Source organism: Idiotropiscis lumnitzeri, unplaced genomic scaffold (assembly GCF_059441095.1).
Source record: "Idiotropiscis lumnitzeri isolate Australia: NSW breed Sydney's pygmy pipehorse unplaced genomic scaffold, RoL_Ilum_1.0 HiC_scaffold_127, whole genome shotgun sequence".
Classification (NCBI taxonomy): Eukaryota; Metazoa; Chordata; class Actinopteri; order Syngnathiformes; family Syngnathidae; genus Idiotropiscis; species Idiotropiscis lumnitzeri.
This window is the reverse complement of record NW_028283665.1, coordinates 517,973-535,426: the sequence shown is the minus strand read 5'-3', so window position 1 is coordinate 535,426 and position 17,454 is coordinate 517,973. Positions and strand designations below refer to the sequence as shown.

Sequence of the window (17,454 nt, the reverse complement as noted above, 5' to 3'; positions counted from 1 at the left end):
TCCAGGTGGCCCAGCACAACATGCAGAGCAGTGTTGATGGCGTCCTCAGTGGATCTGTTAGCCCAGTATGCAAACTGGTAGGGGTCCAGAGTGGGAGGAAGGCAGTCCCTGATGTGCTGGAGAACCAGCCTCTCGAAGCACTTCATGATGACTGGTGTGAGAGCAACAGGACGGTAGTCATTCAGGTGGACGGCTGGTGACTTTTTGGGGACAGGAATAATGATGGAAGTTTTCAAGCAGGAGGGGATGACTGCTTGAGCCAGGGAGCGGTTGAAGATCCTGCAGAATACATGTGACAGTTGGTGGGCACATGTTTTGAGGACCTTGCCTGGTATTCCGTCGGGTCCAGTAGCTTTCCTGGGGTTAACAGCCAGGAGCGCGCGCCTCACATCGTGTTCCTCTACGGTGAGTGGGGGGGAGTTGGAGCATGAAGTGCGGGGGTGTGACGGTTGGGGCGAGTCAAAGCGAGCAAAGAAGCAGTTAAGCTCCTCTGCCAGCGATGCACTCGGGTCTGCAGAGGTCGTGCTGCTGCCACGGAAGTTGGTGATGCTCCGTAGACCCTGCCACACCTCCCGTGGTCTGTTACTGGCAAGGTGGGCCTCCAGCCTCCCCTTGTAGGTTGCCTTGGCTAGCTTGATGCCTTTGCTCAGGTCAGCACGAGCCACCCTGTACTGGGCTTTGTCGCCTGACCTGAAGGCAGCGTCACGGGCCTTGAGGAGAGAGCGAACCCTGCTGGACATCCAGGGCTTCGCATTTGGGAAGGTCCGTATAGTCCTGTGTAGGGACACAGTTTCCATGCAGAACTTGATGTAGTCCACTACACAATGTGTGTAGACATCAAGGTCCTGATGATCAAAGAGGCCCCAGTTTGTGTCTTGAAAGCAGTCCTGTAATTCACTCATGGCGCCGTCACGCCAGGTTTTCACAGTCTTTGTGGTGGGCCTGAATCTGCGCCTGAGAGGGATGTATGCAGGTGCGAGCTGCAAGGACAGGTGGTCTGACTGGCCGAGGGGGGCGAGTGGGAGGGCCCTGTATGCGTGCTTGATGTTCGAGTACACATGGTCGAGAGTGTTGTCTCCCCTCGTTGGGCACTTGACATGCTGGTGAAACTCTGGGAGTACAGTCTTTAAATTGGCCTTATTAAAGTCTCCCGCTACTACGTGAACGCCATCAGGGTGGGCCCGCTGATGTTTATTGATGACGCACGCGAGTAGCGAGAGCGCCGTGCTAGTGCTAGCGTCGGGAGGGATGTAAACAGCTGTGACAATCACGACCGTTAGCTCCCTCGGGAGAAAATAAGGCCGGCATTTAACGGACATGAACTCGATGTCGGGGGAAGAGTGCTTCTCGACGATCGTGCTATCGCCGCACCAGTTCTCATGCACGTAAACACAGAGCCACCCCGCCCCGTCTCTTACCGGTGTCCCTTGTCCGATCCGCGCGATGTAGCGAGCGCCCGGCCAGCTGGATGCTAGCATCGGGGACGTCTGCGTGCAGCCAGGATTCCGTGACGACGATCACACTGCTGTCTCGCACATAGCGGTTTCCCAGGATTTGTAATCCCAGGTCGTCGATTTTGTGGACCACGGATCTGGCGTTGGTGAGGTACAGACTCGGCAGTGGTTGCCTATGGGGCTGCCGTCGCAGCCGTTGCAAGACACCGGACCTGCAGCCCCGCTTCTGCTTCCTCTCTCTGCGTCGCCTGCGCCGCCTCCCGGTCCCGATGACAAGCCACGGTGAGCCGGGCAGCCTCGCCAGTTCGTCCGGAATTTTGCGATCATAGCATATTCAGTAAATATAAACCTGCTAAATTAAATAATTGACATTCTGTCCCATAAATGTTTAAAATGCCGGTAATTGCCATACAATCCTTCAAGGGTCGACGAGCGATGTTCGGGAGGAGGAGCAGTGGTGGTGGTGCGTTTCCCTCGGGCATGTGTCGGTAAATCCAGCGGAGTTCAGCGGCAGTGGATTGAAGTTGTCCTGACACAGGTTGATGACATGACAGGAACAGGCAGAAGTGCGAGAAGCAGACTGGCCTGCGGGTCCACATGGCAGACAGGTGCTAACTTTGATAGGTAAGCTAAACTTTAGCCACAGTAGACGCGTCAGCGACTATGCAATCGGTGGGTGGCATTCATGAGAATCGGGATCGCTCAACATACAGATAATAATAAATAAAATCACTGTAACTGGAGGGATTGTAAACTGCTAAAGCAGGTACAACAAGCGGATCCAAAAAATTTCTGAGAGTTACCGGTGAGCAGTGGCAGCCAAACGTGCCAGCGTCCACTCAACCGGGAGTTGATTCAATATTCACAATATTTTATTATTTTGTCGTACAGTTGTTTAAAAATGGCTCGCTATCGCCCCCTAGAAAAAAAAAAACAACAAAAAAAAACAGCCCCATATCTCTGTTTCACCAAACTGAAAATTTGATGAAGTGTGTACAAAGCCAAGACCTAATAAAAAGTCTCATGGAGCCGTATGCTAAATTGAACAGGAAGTCGGCCATTCTAAATTTATCAGAATCCGAAATCCTTTTATTGTCATTGTACAGTGTGCAACAAGATTAGGGAGCTCCCCTCTCCAGTGCAATACAACAATAATTTAATCAAATATATAAATTAGATAAATAAGAGAATAAATATTGTGATGGAAAATAGTATGAAATTGGAGAAATACAACACAATACGTCGCTGTTCAGCAAGGTAAGGGTGGTCGTGTGTGTGTGCATGTGTGTGAGAGTTCAGAATGGTGATGGCTCTCGGAAAGAAAATGTTTTTCAGTCTATTAGTCTTTGATTTGATGCACCTGTAGTGCCTGCCAACAAATTTACTTCAAACATTGACGAGGCTTTGAAAACAAAAGCTGCTCTAACTTTAACTACAAGCAAATTCCTCTTGAAGATTCCTCACGTTATTTCTCGGAAATATTTCACATTTCCAACGTGCCAGTACCCCAACGTTGTCCGGGTGGCGAGGGCCCTTTATAGCTGCTCGCAGCTCTAGTTTTTAATTAATTTTTTTAAATCAATGGTGATGACAGTGAAATATGTCTTGTCTGGTATCATGATAGCTGGAGGATATTTTGTCATGATATTTTAGTCAGGCCTGATAACAGTGATGTATGCTGATTTAAGGCTACTTTTATTTTGAAATGCCGTATCACATTTTGGTGGGACCGCATTTGATGGACAACTGGGGTTGTCTAGTGTCCCCCAAAATGGGTCTGATATCACGATAGCTCGAGGGTATTTTGAAATGATTATTTTAAAATCAGTGTTGATGACAATGAAATGTGCATATTTCAGGTGGGTTTTTTTTTTATTGTGAAATTACACATCAGATTTTGATGGGACCATTTTTGATGAACAGCTGGGGTCGTCTAGTGTCCAACAAAACTAGTCTGGTATTACGACAGCTCCAGCTCTTTTATTTTAAAATGCCTCCTTACATTTTGATGGGACTACTTTTGGTGGAAAGCTGTGTTGTCTTGTGTCCTCCAAACCTGGTTTGGTATTACCATAGCTAGAGGATATTTTTTAATGAAATTTTAAAGTCAGGCATGATGACAGTGAAATGTGCAGATTTCAGGCAACTTTTAGTTTGAAATTACAAATTAGATTTCGATGGGACCACTTTTTATGGACAGCTGGGGTAGTCTCGTGTCCCACAAAACTGGTCTGGTATCACGATAGCTCGAGCTATTTTTTTTTTAACTCAGTGGTGATGACCGTGAAATAAGCGAATTTCAGGCTACTTTTATTTTGAAGTGCCACATCACATTTTGATGTGACCACTTTTGGTGGACAGCTGGTGTGGTCTAGTATCCCCAATCCTGGTTTGGTATCACGATAGTTTGAGGATATTTTTTAAAGATTTTTCTTTTAAATCAGTGTTGATCACAGTGCATATTTCAGGTGATTTTTTTATTTTTAAATGCCACATCAAATTTTGAAGTGACCACTTTTTGTGGACAACTGGGGTGGTCTGGTGTCCCGCAGAACTTGTCTGGTATCACGATAGCTTGAGGATTTTGTAATGATTTTAATTTTTTTAATCATTGGTGACGACAGACAAATAAGCAAATTTTCACGCTTTTATTTTTAAATATCCCATCAGATTTTGATGGGACCACATTTGTTTTTACGGTTCCGTCACCACGCGAGTGGCTACCTGCTAAAGCAGCACGGCTCACTATTTGAGCCTTTTTCGCGTGTTTTTTCCTTTACCCAGTTTTATTTATTTTACCTCATCGCAGCAATGGACATCCAAATTGCGGTGGTTTTATTGCTGCTGGGGGCTGTTTTTTGCGTGATCGTGTCCGGAGATGTCACTGGGAGCTACGGATCAATCGTTTACACAAGAGATCAGCTGTTAGCACTTCGTGCTAACCCCGTGCCGACTCCCGGAGCGAGACCCGATATCCCCCACGAGTTGAGGAGGAAGAGACGGGGGATGTCGCGCGGGGGCGAAACGCCAGGCAAAGAGGAGGCGTGACCACCCCGTCCTCCTGTCCGTTTTTATGGGAAATGTTAGATACCTTCCCAAGAAAATGGACGCGGCACGAGAGGAACTTCCAATGAGCTAGCTTGCTGATGTTCACGGATTCATGGCTAACAGACCTAACGCCGGACACCGTCGTGGAATTTGACGGCTTCCAAATACTACTTGCGGACAGGACACTGGAAAGCGGTAAGAGGAAAGAGGAGGGCTGGCTGTGTTTGTTAATGATAGATAGTGTAACCCTAGGCACATCACAGCTAAGGAGCAACTTTCCAGTCGGGACAATGAGCTGCTAGCTGTTAGCATGCGTCCATACTTGACAAGCATCGCGAGTTAACAAGGACGTGCACGTAACAGGTGCGTGAGTAAACTGCTTAAAACTTTGATCGTCATTCAGCTGACCTACAAATTGAGACGCTACAGTCAGTTTGACGTTTTTGTTTGCTTGATTGTGGATTGACATGGAGGAACAAGACAGTGGAAAGCGGACATTAAAAATGACGGAGAAAAGCTGTAGAAGATCACAAGCCTAAACGGATGCAGGCACGCAGGTGCAAATTTGCTCAATTGACCTCCATGCAACGTCAAATTGAACAATTGATGGAGGATGATGCAAATGTTGACGCTGTAAAAAACTGAGCTTCGTGTTTGCTTTAGCGGCATGGAGCAAGAATTTGTGGACCTCAATTCCGGTGTGCAAAATTTAAAGACTGAAGAGGATTTTGCCGATGACCAAAATAACTGGTTTGATCCAAAAAATGTAATTAATGGAAATGTGAGCAATGGAAGAAGGACGTTTTGAAACGTGCAGAGGAAGGATGCAATAAACAAATATCACCTGATGATAGTAGATCTGCATCAACTAACTACACCCATAGAAGTAGAAGTAAAGAATCTAACAGACAGAAGCTCACTTCTGTCAACGTCTTCAATTAAATTAAAGGCTCAAATGGAACGAGCATGTTTAAAGGCAAAGGCTGCTGATTTACAACAAAGGTTGGCACTTGAGCAAGAAGAAGCTGCAATTAAGGCAAAGAAGCAAATGCATGCAATGCAAACGGCACTCCCTGAGTCTGATGCTAAATTGGATGTCTTGAGAAGATATGAAAATACCCAGGAGGATGGTATCCACATTCCTGATGAGTGTGTTACAATTTAAACAAGGAAAAACATTCAATTACCATCACAGCCTATCAGAGCAACAAGCAGTGTTGACCTGAAATGCTCCCACTTCGACTATTCCAATGGCTAGATTTCCACATCAGACAGAAAGTAGAGAACAACAGGGACATGTGCTTGATGGCCTTTGCCAAGCAATCTCACAGCAAGCCAGTGTCGCAGAATACTTAGCAAAGAGTCAAAAAGCATCGCTACTTACCGAACTTTCCATTCCTACGTTTAAAGGCGACCCTCTGCATTATAAAACCTGTATAGGTGCCATTGAACATGGGATTGAAGGCCGTACAAGTGATAACCGTGATCATCTTCAATTTTAGCTGCAGTATACTAGTGAACAACCACATGAGTTGGTGAAGAGCTGCATCCATATGGAACCTCTGACAGGATATACCAAAGCAAAACAAATCTTGAAGGAGTTTTATGGTGATGACTTCATGATAGCAGAAGCATATTTAAAGGAAGCCATGGATTGGCCAACAATCAAGTCTGAAGATGGTGTTGCACTTCAGTCTTTCACATTATTCCTTATGGGCTGTTTGAACATAATGGCAGATGTTAATTACATGGAGGACTTGGACAACATGGCTAATATAAAGGCATTGGCAAACAAACTTCCATACAGACTTATAGAATCTTGGAGAAAATTTGCCTGCAATCTCCAAGAAAGAACAAATAGAAGAGTGAAGTTTAAGGATTTTGTTGACTTTGTTGACAAGCACGAAAGATTCTATAAAACAGAAAACAAAATCACAACACACAGAAACACCAAAATCAAAGAAAGTCTTCACAACAGTCATTGTGCCCGCCAAGATGGAAAACAACAAAACCACCACGCCAAAGGCAGAACCTGTTTCAGTGGATGCTATTGCCAAACCATGTGCTAATTGTAATGGAGAGCAACAGTCTCACAATTTGTAAGGAATTTAGGAGAAAGCATCACAAGGATAAGATTGACTTCTTGAGGAGCAAGGGTCTGTGTTTTGCATGTTTGATGCACGGTCGCATTAGCAGTTGCTGGAAACAAAAGCTTCAATGTCAAGAATGCTCTAGACTGCATCCTACAGCACTACACATTGTCCATAAACTTCTGCAAAGAAACAGCCTAAGACGATTGTGAATAGCAGTACCTATTAAGCGCCCTCGTACAAACAACAGAAACCTGGGGTGTCACTGGGGCCTGTAAATAGGACTGCATCCTTTCAATAATTCCGGGATGGGTCAAGGCACAAAAAGGAACCAAGACAGTGACGACTTACTGTCCGGTTTAAAAATGCCCTGACGCCTTTTTTTAGACTGAAATAACTTACTAAAGTTTTCGTTTTGTGCCATTCAGAATGGGAGAGGGAGCCAGGAGGCGAAACAGCCGTCTTGCCAGTTCAATCCCGCACACCCTCTGACTCTCACCCTCCGTTCTGCCTTTTTATTGAAACTAACTCATCAATAACTAATCACCAGAAGACAGAAAAGCATCAACAACTAATCACCAAGAGACAGAAAACATCAATAACTCACGGTATAAAGGTCAGTTTAACTAAAGCATCAATAACTAATCACCAGGGACTCCAGCAGGCAGAAAATCATAACCCAAGGTCAGTTTAACTAAACACATCTTCAGGATACGGTGTCTGTGTGTGTGTGTGTTAAAATAACAAGTAAGTGTCTCTGTGTGTGTTAAACATTAATGAGTGTATAAAAACATGATTATGAATACACAAACTGATTACCTATCCTCAGCCCATCTTACATTTCCCCCCTGTTGTGGATTTAAAAATCATGTCCTTACGGCTTTAAGACAGATCATCATAATGAAATCATACAACAGTGTGATCATCAGTGGAGGAGCGAAAACCTCACATTAGGGAAAAATTCCCCTCCTCCCTTCCGGCGTAGAATGAGATCCTCATAATTTGATGACCATCAGGGAATAAAACTTGTCCCTGGGGTGACTTGGTGGAGGCCCTTGCCTCGTTGTAGGAGAGGACAGCCGTCCTTACCTCCCGGATCTTCGTGTATGGTGTGTGTGTGTGTGCACGTGTGTGGACAGGGGCAAGAAGTCCATGTGTTTTTACGTTTTAGTGTCCAGTTTGAGTTCGTCATTCTCAACATTAATCAGGTTGTAACGGTACATTTGGGCAACAAACCTACGATTAACCATCATCTTTGTCATAAAAATAATGCAACATGAACAGACTAAACATAACAAAATGAAAACTATAATTATCCCTATATATTGTTTTTTTAAATTCTTCATAGTGGTCATAACATCAATAATTGTTTCATTTTTATTAAAAATTTAAATGCAGTAATGTACTCCAATCAAGGCTGATATTCCTTTGTTATGTACGTCATTAATTTCCAAACAATATCTAATCTTTTTGTTCTGTGGCTTCAACATATTTATCATCTCATCAATATTAGCACCACAGAGTACTGAGTTTCGAGATCCTCACAATAGTCGTTCTCAAAATGATATTTTTTTTATCAATTTAGCTTTGTTAAGGTAAGATATTTTATTGACAATCTAACATTAATATGCAAAGAACATGTACATTAGTACGAAATGTAAAAAAAAATTGTGGTGGGGGGGGTGCGAATTGTTTTCTTCTTGGTAGGGGGGGCATGACAGGAAATAATTGAGAACCACTGGTCTAGTCACACACCAGCTCGGGTTCATTCCCTACCAGAGAAATGACATTCCATGTCCCCAGAGCTAGGCGCTTTATGTTGCCGGGGATTGGACTGCCTTTGACTGCCTCCTAGCTCAAAGGAAACCCAAATTCTTTGGTCCCGCCCACTGGTAGTGAGCCGAAGCCCTTGTATTAAATAATAAATAAATACATAAAATAAAAAAATTAATAAATTTAAAAAACGGACCGATCCACTGCTTGGGTTAGTTTGACCCACCTTGAGATCCGTTCCCACTCAGTGACAGTGTCTACAAGCCACTGCCACCAGGCCAGTGAACCGACATCCAGGCAGTGACAAAAAACGTGATCAAATTACATTGCTCATCATAAGGTGTTTGTGAGACGCTCTTTGTATGTTTCCTCAATTAAGACCTGTTTTCCATTGGTGTATTTGAAAAAAGTGGTGAACCTGTTAAATTCACTACAAAACGTTAAGAAGATGAAAGTAATGTTTGAAGGAATATTATTTTTCTATCGACATGCCGGCGGGCGGGCACAGATAGAGAGTGATAAAGCAGCACCACCCGCGCGGGGCGTGCTGACGAAAAGGCAAGCGCTCCTCCTCTCATCGCGTCCTTATTAAGACAGAAAAAAGACGCTGTTGAATTTGACCTATTCGCAGTTCGAGCAGGTGCTTAACGCTGGAGAATATCACCACTTCGAAGTTCGAACTGCTGTTGAAACGGAGAGGTAAGTGTTTTTCGTTTGTTTTTATTCAAAACATGCCTCGAGTGCATTTGTTCATGGTTAGAGATAGTTGTGTGGAAAACACTATACAAAGTAGCACCATGGATGTGGGCCTACAACACTGGCCTAGCAAACATGTGCTCCTACATCGACATAATTGACGAGCTCCAGTTAAGCATTGAATAATTATAAAACGTCATGGTGCTTTTACTCATTTAAAGAACTAAACCGACGCGTATTTTCATCCGGTGGTCAGGTTTGCATTGAATGTGAGCATGAGGGACGCTAGCTTGTTGCGTTAGCTTTGCGGAGCTAACAGCTTGCACTTTTGTTATAGAACAACAGAATGCAAGTACCATGATAATTTCTGTCATTAATTTTTGTGTAAGACACGATGTTCACTGGTTAATTACATGATTCTTAAAGCAAAGGTTACTGTGAATGCAATTTTGGTAAGATTTTTGTAGTCACACTGCATAAATCTGTCTGTCTGTTGTTTAAACTTCAATATAAACTATTATGGTTGAAATCATTAATTGGGATGGAGGGATTGATATTTTTTTAATTTATAATTTATTTTTCTTACACTGATATTGTTAAAACTCCATTTAGCCTATAGTATTAATAATTCTCAACACAAAACTGTCTTTTTTCTTTATAGAATAAACAATGCCTTCCCTGAGATGCAGGAAGTCCCCAAAGCAGGATACTATTGAACATGCAGTCAAGGGTCTGGACAAGACTGCGGAGTTAGAAGCGAAGTATATAAACTCATTTAAAGGTATGATGTTAACGCTTTTGCTAAGATATATTATTGTTTTCTGATAACCAAGCTGACATCGTTTTTTAAGTGGTTATTTTACATTAAGAGTGTCTTGACCTTTTCTTTTGTCAGTTTCAAGTTATTTCAGTGAGCGTGAAACCTGATGGTAGGAGTTCTATCTAAATTAAGGCTGTACTTGATGACGCCCTCCGGCATTTTTATACCACAATAGACCAGTGAACAAGTCCGATATTGATAGTCTAGTGTAAAGCACGTTATACGTCACAGAGATCACGTGACGCGATCCAATATGACTGTGTATACAGTGTATGTCATTGTTATGAAACTAAATAATCTTAAAGTTTTTTTTTTACGTAACCAGGTGCCATTGACATTTGTACTTTCAGTCCTAATACATACTGGCTAATGCAATGCTGGAAAATGAATTTTGGCTGGTCTGTTCCTTTAAAATCATAAAGAAGGGCTCTGCTCTATCCCTCACAAGAAGCAATGTTTCAAACCACCCTACATTAGTATAGTGGCCCAAATGAATATGATGACTCCTTATTTGTGTGCTTAAAAATATGACGAAGCTATCTTGATTTCCCTGTTAACTAGGTCGAGGAGTATTTACCAAGGCCCCTTTCAGGAAAGACGACTTTATTCTTTATTATGGAGTACAGAGGAAAATTGATAGATTCTGATAAATCTCAACGCAGGAAGATGGATGGAAGAGGCACTGTCTTTTTGTTTGACTTCCGCCGGCAAGAAAAAACTTGGAGGTGAGGCAAAGATTGAGATGTTATCTTATTTTTGTTTTTATTTAAAAAAATAAACACATACTCATCCCATAAGTGTTTGGGGAAAAATCATTCTCTAAGCAAAAATGTATACCGTATTTTCGCACCCAAAAGACGCGCCGTGTCAAAGGGCGCAACACCTGTTGAGGCCGCTATTTCTGTCTTTGTAACATATACTGGACGCACCGCCTGACAAGACGATAGCACAGCTGCTGTTAGCATAGCATGAACTTGGCAGAGCTGCCCACACTGACACAGCCGATAGCAGCCTACTATGCCCCAATAACATGAGCAATCACCCCATTGTTGCAGCAGACGCCAAGTCTCTATTGACAATAGCTGACAATGGCTCAGGCCAATATTAGGTGCATTGGCAATAGCCTACAAAGCAACGTCAGGGGAGGGACTTGGCTGCTCACCACACTCCTTAGAGTCACGGTTTCAAAAAAAAATAAAAAACTCATCATACAAGCAAACAATGAAACATAGAAATAAGATTAACACAAACATGTATCTCTCATGCCATCAATATACCCAAAAAAAATGAAAATAATACAAAAGCCACTCAGCCTTAGCTAATTCAAGCAATGCATTCTGGGAGCAGAGACCCACAATCCCATAGCTGTTTAGAGAGATTTGCATGGCTGTTTAAAGAGATGTGCTGTTATGCTTTGGACTTTTTGTCTGTTGTCTAAACCTGGGACGTTTCTTGCTTGCAATAACATAAATGATAAGACAGACTAAAACATTGTGGACAGCTGCCCTTTGTCCAGCTTTTTCCAACACCATCACCCAAACATTATAGTCAGATGGTGTATTTGTCACGGTCGATTGTAAGCATGGACAACTCACTCTTTGCCCAGCAGGGTGTGCTAACATGCACTTCCAACAGCTCGTTGATGACAAGGGCTGATGGACGTGAGTGGTACTTTGTCCATTTAATGGACGCATCGACTGACAGGGCGCTTTGTTTGCTTATGACTGCGAAAATACGGTAATTACTTTTATTCATGCGTTGAATCTGTACAAATGAAAATATAGACCATGAAGTCTCAAAGACAAGCTGTTAATAGGGTCTGATTCCAATAGAAATTTCTTGTATGATTTGATTTAGAAGATTTAAAAATTGTGGATTTCCTATTTTTATGTTTTGTGTACACAAGATTGTCTCAAAGATTAATTTCTGACATTGATTGAATAATTTTTTTTTTTTTTTTTAAATCTATTTTAAGTGTTGATGCCGCTCAAGAAGATGGCAGTCTGGGAAGACTGGTTAATGATGACCACATGCACCCCAACTGTAAAATGAAGAAGAAGACAACAGAGGACAGACCACACCTCTGTCTGTTTGCGCTCCGAGACATTGATGTTGGCGAAGAAATAACTTAAGACTATGGACCAGCTGGCCTTGGAGAACACAGGTTTGTAAGATGCATCTTTAAGTACAATAACAGAGCCCACTTGTGGTGTTCTGGTGATGTAGTTTCCAATTAGTTTGGCAATCTAATAAATGTATGTTGAGGTTTCTATGGAAGTTGAACATGCTGACTGACTGGGGGAGTTCTCCATTGTCCACTATCTGTAATTCAAATTTGTGGGTCTGAGTCAAAGTTTGGCTCTTCAGGAACAACGAACTGGTCAGGGAGTGACAGTATTACAAAGTTCTGCGTTACTCTTTTCTGGGCGGTGGCCCTGTTAGGCCATCATATGCCATATTGCAAATATCCCCATTGTGGGACTAATTAAGGACATCTTTATGTTGTGGTTTCCCTACCAGAACCAGCACCAACCCTGTATATTCATGATATAAAACACTGTTTCAATTTGATATTTAGCCTTTCTATACTGTAAAAATAGAAGACCCCAGGCTTTCCTGCGCCCCCTTGCCCAATTGGTGGTGTTCAGGAGACAACCTGGGACTGAAATATCAGTCACAACCAGTGTTGTTTTCGTCACTGATGACTATGACGAAAATACTTCGTTAACGCCCCTTTTTTAATGACGATGACAAGCTAAACGAGGTTCTTTTATGACGAAAACATGACGTGATGTACATGAATTTTTTTCGTTGACGAGACAAAATTGTTAGCATGTGGTTCATAAATTATTTTATGTTGCTTTTAGTGAAATAAAGCCACAACAGTTGCCCAACAAAATGTTTTGCTTCTCTGCTTATTTTGGAGCAGTGAGCATTGATTCCACTGTTGCCACTTTTTTCTGTTTGTAATGAAGAATCCTTTGTAGTCCATCCAAAAGTCTTTGTTATTGGGTGGAAACCTTGAATGCCTTGTTTTAACTCAAATGGACTTAAACCCATCCATCCATCCATCCGTTATCTGTACCGCTTCTCCTCACTAGGGTCGCGGGGGGTGTTGGAGCCGATCCCAGCTGTCTTCGGCAGTAGGCGAGGTACACCCTTGAATTGGTGTCCAGCCAATCGCAGGGCATACATAGACGAACAACCATCCACGCTCACACTCATGCCTAGGGGCAATTAGAGTGTCCAAGCAACTTGCCATGCATGTTTTAAGAATATGGGAGGAAACCGAATTACCCAGAGGAAACCCATGCAGGAAGGCCGGAGCCAGAATCGTACCTACGACCTCAATATTGTGAGGCCATCCTGCTAACCAGTTGGGCCACCGTGCCGCTTGGACTAAAACCTTTGTGAATAAATTGACGAAAACTAGGGTAAAACTTTTTTTGCGTTTCCGTCGATTAAAACTGGACTAAAACCCTTTTTTTAGTTTTCGTTGACTAAAACTGGACTAAAACTATAACGAATTGGGATGACTAAATGTGATGTAAACAAATCAGCACTTTGTCCAAATGACTTGGACAAAATCTAAAATGCCTGCCAAAAACAACACTGGTCACAACACGCGTCTACAGAAGATTAATTGGCATGGGCGAAATTAATTAGTTTTATTTCATTCATGAGCTTATGTTTTGTTTTGGGTGGCTAAGGCTTAAAATGTGTAAAAATCTAATCCAACCTCAAATATAATTAATTCAATAAATTTATGATGCTACTAAAACATCGAAGCAGCCTCCTCCAGGCTTTACAGACTCAGAAATGGAGGTATGCGTATCGTGTACTCATCCTGTCGTGTCTCGAGATGTTAAAATTGCAGTTAGATAGACGTGTGCTGATTAGACAAGACTTCTAATATATCTGGTGTCACAGGATATTTGTCAGTGAATGTGTATGTCTGGTTTGAGGCTCACTCAGCTTTTTCTTGTGTTGTGGGGTCCAGTTGAGTTGAATTGCGTGTCAGGTATGTTGGCCATCTGACACCCAACTGTCAGGTTTGTGTTTGTGGGGACCCCGTAGAGCCATTTTTATTGTTGACATAAATCATAGCTAATCATCTTTTCCTTCATTATCATATGAAATACAGTTAGGAGTTGTATGTGCCTTTACTATGTTATAATCTTAGAACCTACCAGCCACTACAGGTGTCCGACAAGAAGACTTTTGGCTGTCCTGTGCTCCATTGCGCCCCTGGTGGCGTTCAAAAGACAACCTGTGACTGAAATATCAGTCACAACATATCTCTACTGAAGATTAATTGTCATGCGCTAAAGTAATTGGTTTTGTTTCATTCGTGAACTTGTTAGTTTTTGTTTTGGGTGGCCAAAGCCTAAAATGTGTAAAATTCTGATCCATTTTCTTTTTTTAATTCATTAAATTAATATTCAACTTGTTCATTAGGATGGAGGACAACCGACAATGACTGAATCGGCTGAGGTTGATGCCACCAGAACATCGAAGCAGCCTTCTCAAGTTTTGACAGACTCTGAAAAGGAGGTATGCGTATCATGTGGTCATCCTGTCGTGTCTTGAGATGTTAAAATTACAGTTAGATAGACCTGTGCTGGTTGGACAAGTTTTCTAATATATCTGGACATAAATCGTAGCTAATAATATTTTCCCTCATCATCATATGATATACAGTTATGCCTAGTATATGTCTTTACTATGTTACAATCTAAGAACCTACCAGCCACTACAGTTCTCTCATTGGGAGACTTAAGCTTTCGTCAGGTTGTCGACTGCTGCATTGCCCTCTTATTGGCTTTAAGTACACAACCTGTAACTGAATTATCTGTCAGAACAGAACCTATGTGTCTACAGCAGGTGATTTGGCATGTGGATTCTTCAGATTTTTAGAAAATAGGTAAAATTGTGATCAAAAGTTTAAAATGTCTAAAATTCTGGTATAGTTTGCAATAGTATATCTATTAAATCATTTCAAAACTTCTTAACAAGGATGGAGAACATTGGCTGTGACCGAATTGGTTGAGGTTTAGATTACCAGGACCATTGAGCAGCCTCCTCGGGATCTACAAATTTAGGAATGAAGATATGCATCCCATGTTACAATCCTGTTATGGCCCGAGGTTTTGAAGTTGCAGTTACATATTGGGCTGGGCGATATGGCTGATAAGTACATAGCGATATAAGTATTTCATATGGGTCCATCGATACACATTGAATTCTTTTTTTATATTATTTTATTTATTATCGTTTTTATTTTCCAATATTTTCACTGCCCTGTTAAAAAAACATTTAATGTAGTTTTCCTCCCGGGAGCTTTTTGTTACGGTCAATTAATTTTGTTATTACATTATTTTGTCATATCATTCATCAATATTTTAGTTTTTTTTTTTTTTTCAAATAGAATTAAGACCTTTTTCTGTGCAGATTCCTCTGGGGATTAAGTATTTAATGGGTTCTCAATTTTCTCTTGGACTCTGATGCAACCCAGTCTCCTCCCTTGGACAAAAAATATGGGCTGAATCTTCCTTGGAATAACGACACAGATTCTGACGAATCATTGTCAAATCCTGCCCCTGAACTTTGCGCCTCAGACCCAGACCATATTACTATCCCAAGGCTCAGGAGGACCAAAAGTATACAGGTAAACAACCCATATAGATTTCAGGGAATCTTACAAGCAAATTGCATATATTTTATTGGTCTCCTGCCTTCTATCCTTTATATTTCGTTGTTGTTGTTTTTTAGATTAAAAAAACAGGCTGACTTTGGAATGGATAAGCATTATTACTCCAACTCAGATGACAGTGGAGATGAATATATTCCGGATACAAGTGAGGCCTCTGATTCAGACGGAAGTGAATCTTTGAAAATTGTGGACCCTCTCTTGAAGTCTAAGAATGCCTTCAGAGATTTTTCTCCCACACCACGAATCTCAAAAGCCACCTCAACGCAGGTTGTTAATCAAGGGCGTTCACCCGTTCGGAGGAGTAGCAGCACTGGTGTGATTCTTGAATTCTATGGCTCTTCAAATATTTGTGCAGTTTAACACAAATCATCCAAAATAGAATTCAAGCACATCTGTGACAGAAATTCAAATTCAGAAGTCAAAGAGAGAGAACAAAAAAAAAAATCTAATGCTGCGCTTCTTCCGAAGACATATACTGTAAACATTAAATGTATGTTAGGACAATCTTGAAAAAAGTATTAGAACACCCTTTACTTTTATTTCTTGTTAATTTTATTAACCAAAATATGTCCATTTTTATTACAGATTAATGAATACAAAATTAAAACTCTAATCAGCTACTTTTTAATCGTTATATTTGTATAAACAAATGTTATACATCTGTGTGTTAACTTATACAAGAAATGACGGAAAAGCAAGGGTGGTTTAGTATTTTTTTATCGTATATAGTCTGTATAATATCTTTAACCTATGCTGATGCTGTTTAATACTGATTTAAATAATAATAATAATGTCATAATCTGTTGGTTTTACATGAACAAAACCTTTCAAGCACTTTTTAAAATTCTAAATACTACCTCTTGTCAGTAAGTTGGTTCACAGCACTGCCTTGGAGTGAAAGTGTGTAGTGCTGAGACAGTCGGTATGTGCTGAGTCGTCTGACGTTTGTGTGACTGGTACCCAGGAAGGTAGCAAAACCAGGCAGTGTGTATGTCGTACCCAGGAAGGCAGAGAAACCAAGCAATATGTATGTGGTACCCACGAAGGCAGAGAAACTAAGCAGTGTGTATGTGGTACCCGGGAAGGTAGCAAAACCAGGGAGTGTGCATAGATACAGACCCCAAAAGTGATTAAAACCAAATAAAGTCCCCAGAAGATCATCTGTAGTCAGGTGAAGGACCCTGTACTTTGTTCAACTCATTTACTCCCTTAGACGTACAAAGACGTCTTTTAATGCAATGGCGCCCTCTACCAAAGACGTATAAGTACGTTTCCTGTCTTTTTTACGTCATAGTGTACATAAGGGTCTGATGCAACCTCTGACTGAGAATCAGCCTTGTCCGCATTGTGAATCATGTAAAAATCACCCAGCAGGGGGCAGAGGTGCAAAAGATCCGCCTTGAATCTGCGCCAGAGGTACAAATGGGGGGCGGGATCCTGGGGTAGACTTATAAGTGTGGAGAGCAGCGTGGGTAGCAGCAGCATCGGCAGCACTAGCAGCAGTCGCATTAGTAGCGTTAGCAATGAAATCCTCCAAGCAAATGACGATCGAGGAATGCGTTTTTGTAAAAAAAAGCTTCCTAAAAGCATCAAGGCGATGGAGACGCTTTGGTTGAGAGGATGACGCTTCGTCATCGTCACAACAAACAGGCGTCTAAAGAGGGTGCGCGTGCCTTGCGGCCTGCATCGCCTGCCTTCGGACAATAGCCAAAGCAGCTGAGAGTCCTCACCAGATCCCCCCGAACGAGGAGGTAAGCGCTCGCAAGTTACCATTGAACATGTGGTTTTACCCCTCATGCTTTTATTGTACATATCATGCATCTTGCGGGCAGAAAATGTCGCATAAATGTGCAGTTAGAC

The 17,454-nt window shown here is 41.9% G+C and overlaps 1 long non-coding RNA gene across 1 annotated transcript; it reads left to right on the top strand.

Moving 5' to 3' along the window:
• Positions 1-8,897: 8,897 nt before the first annotated feature.
• Positions 8,898-15,756, top strand: LOC148315100 (uncharacterized). The gene is made up of 7 exons (XR_015841273.1): positions 8,898-9,064; positions 9,723-9,842; positions 10,443-10,606; positions 11,857-12,045; positions 14,340-14,435; positions 15,397-15,549; positions 15,654-15,756. It is a non-coding gene; the product is annotated as an uncharacterized LOC148315100 (long non-coding RNA).
• Positions 15,757-17,454: the final 1,698 nt, after the last annotated feature.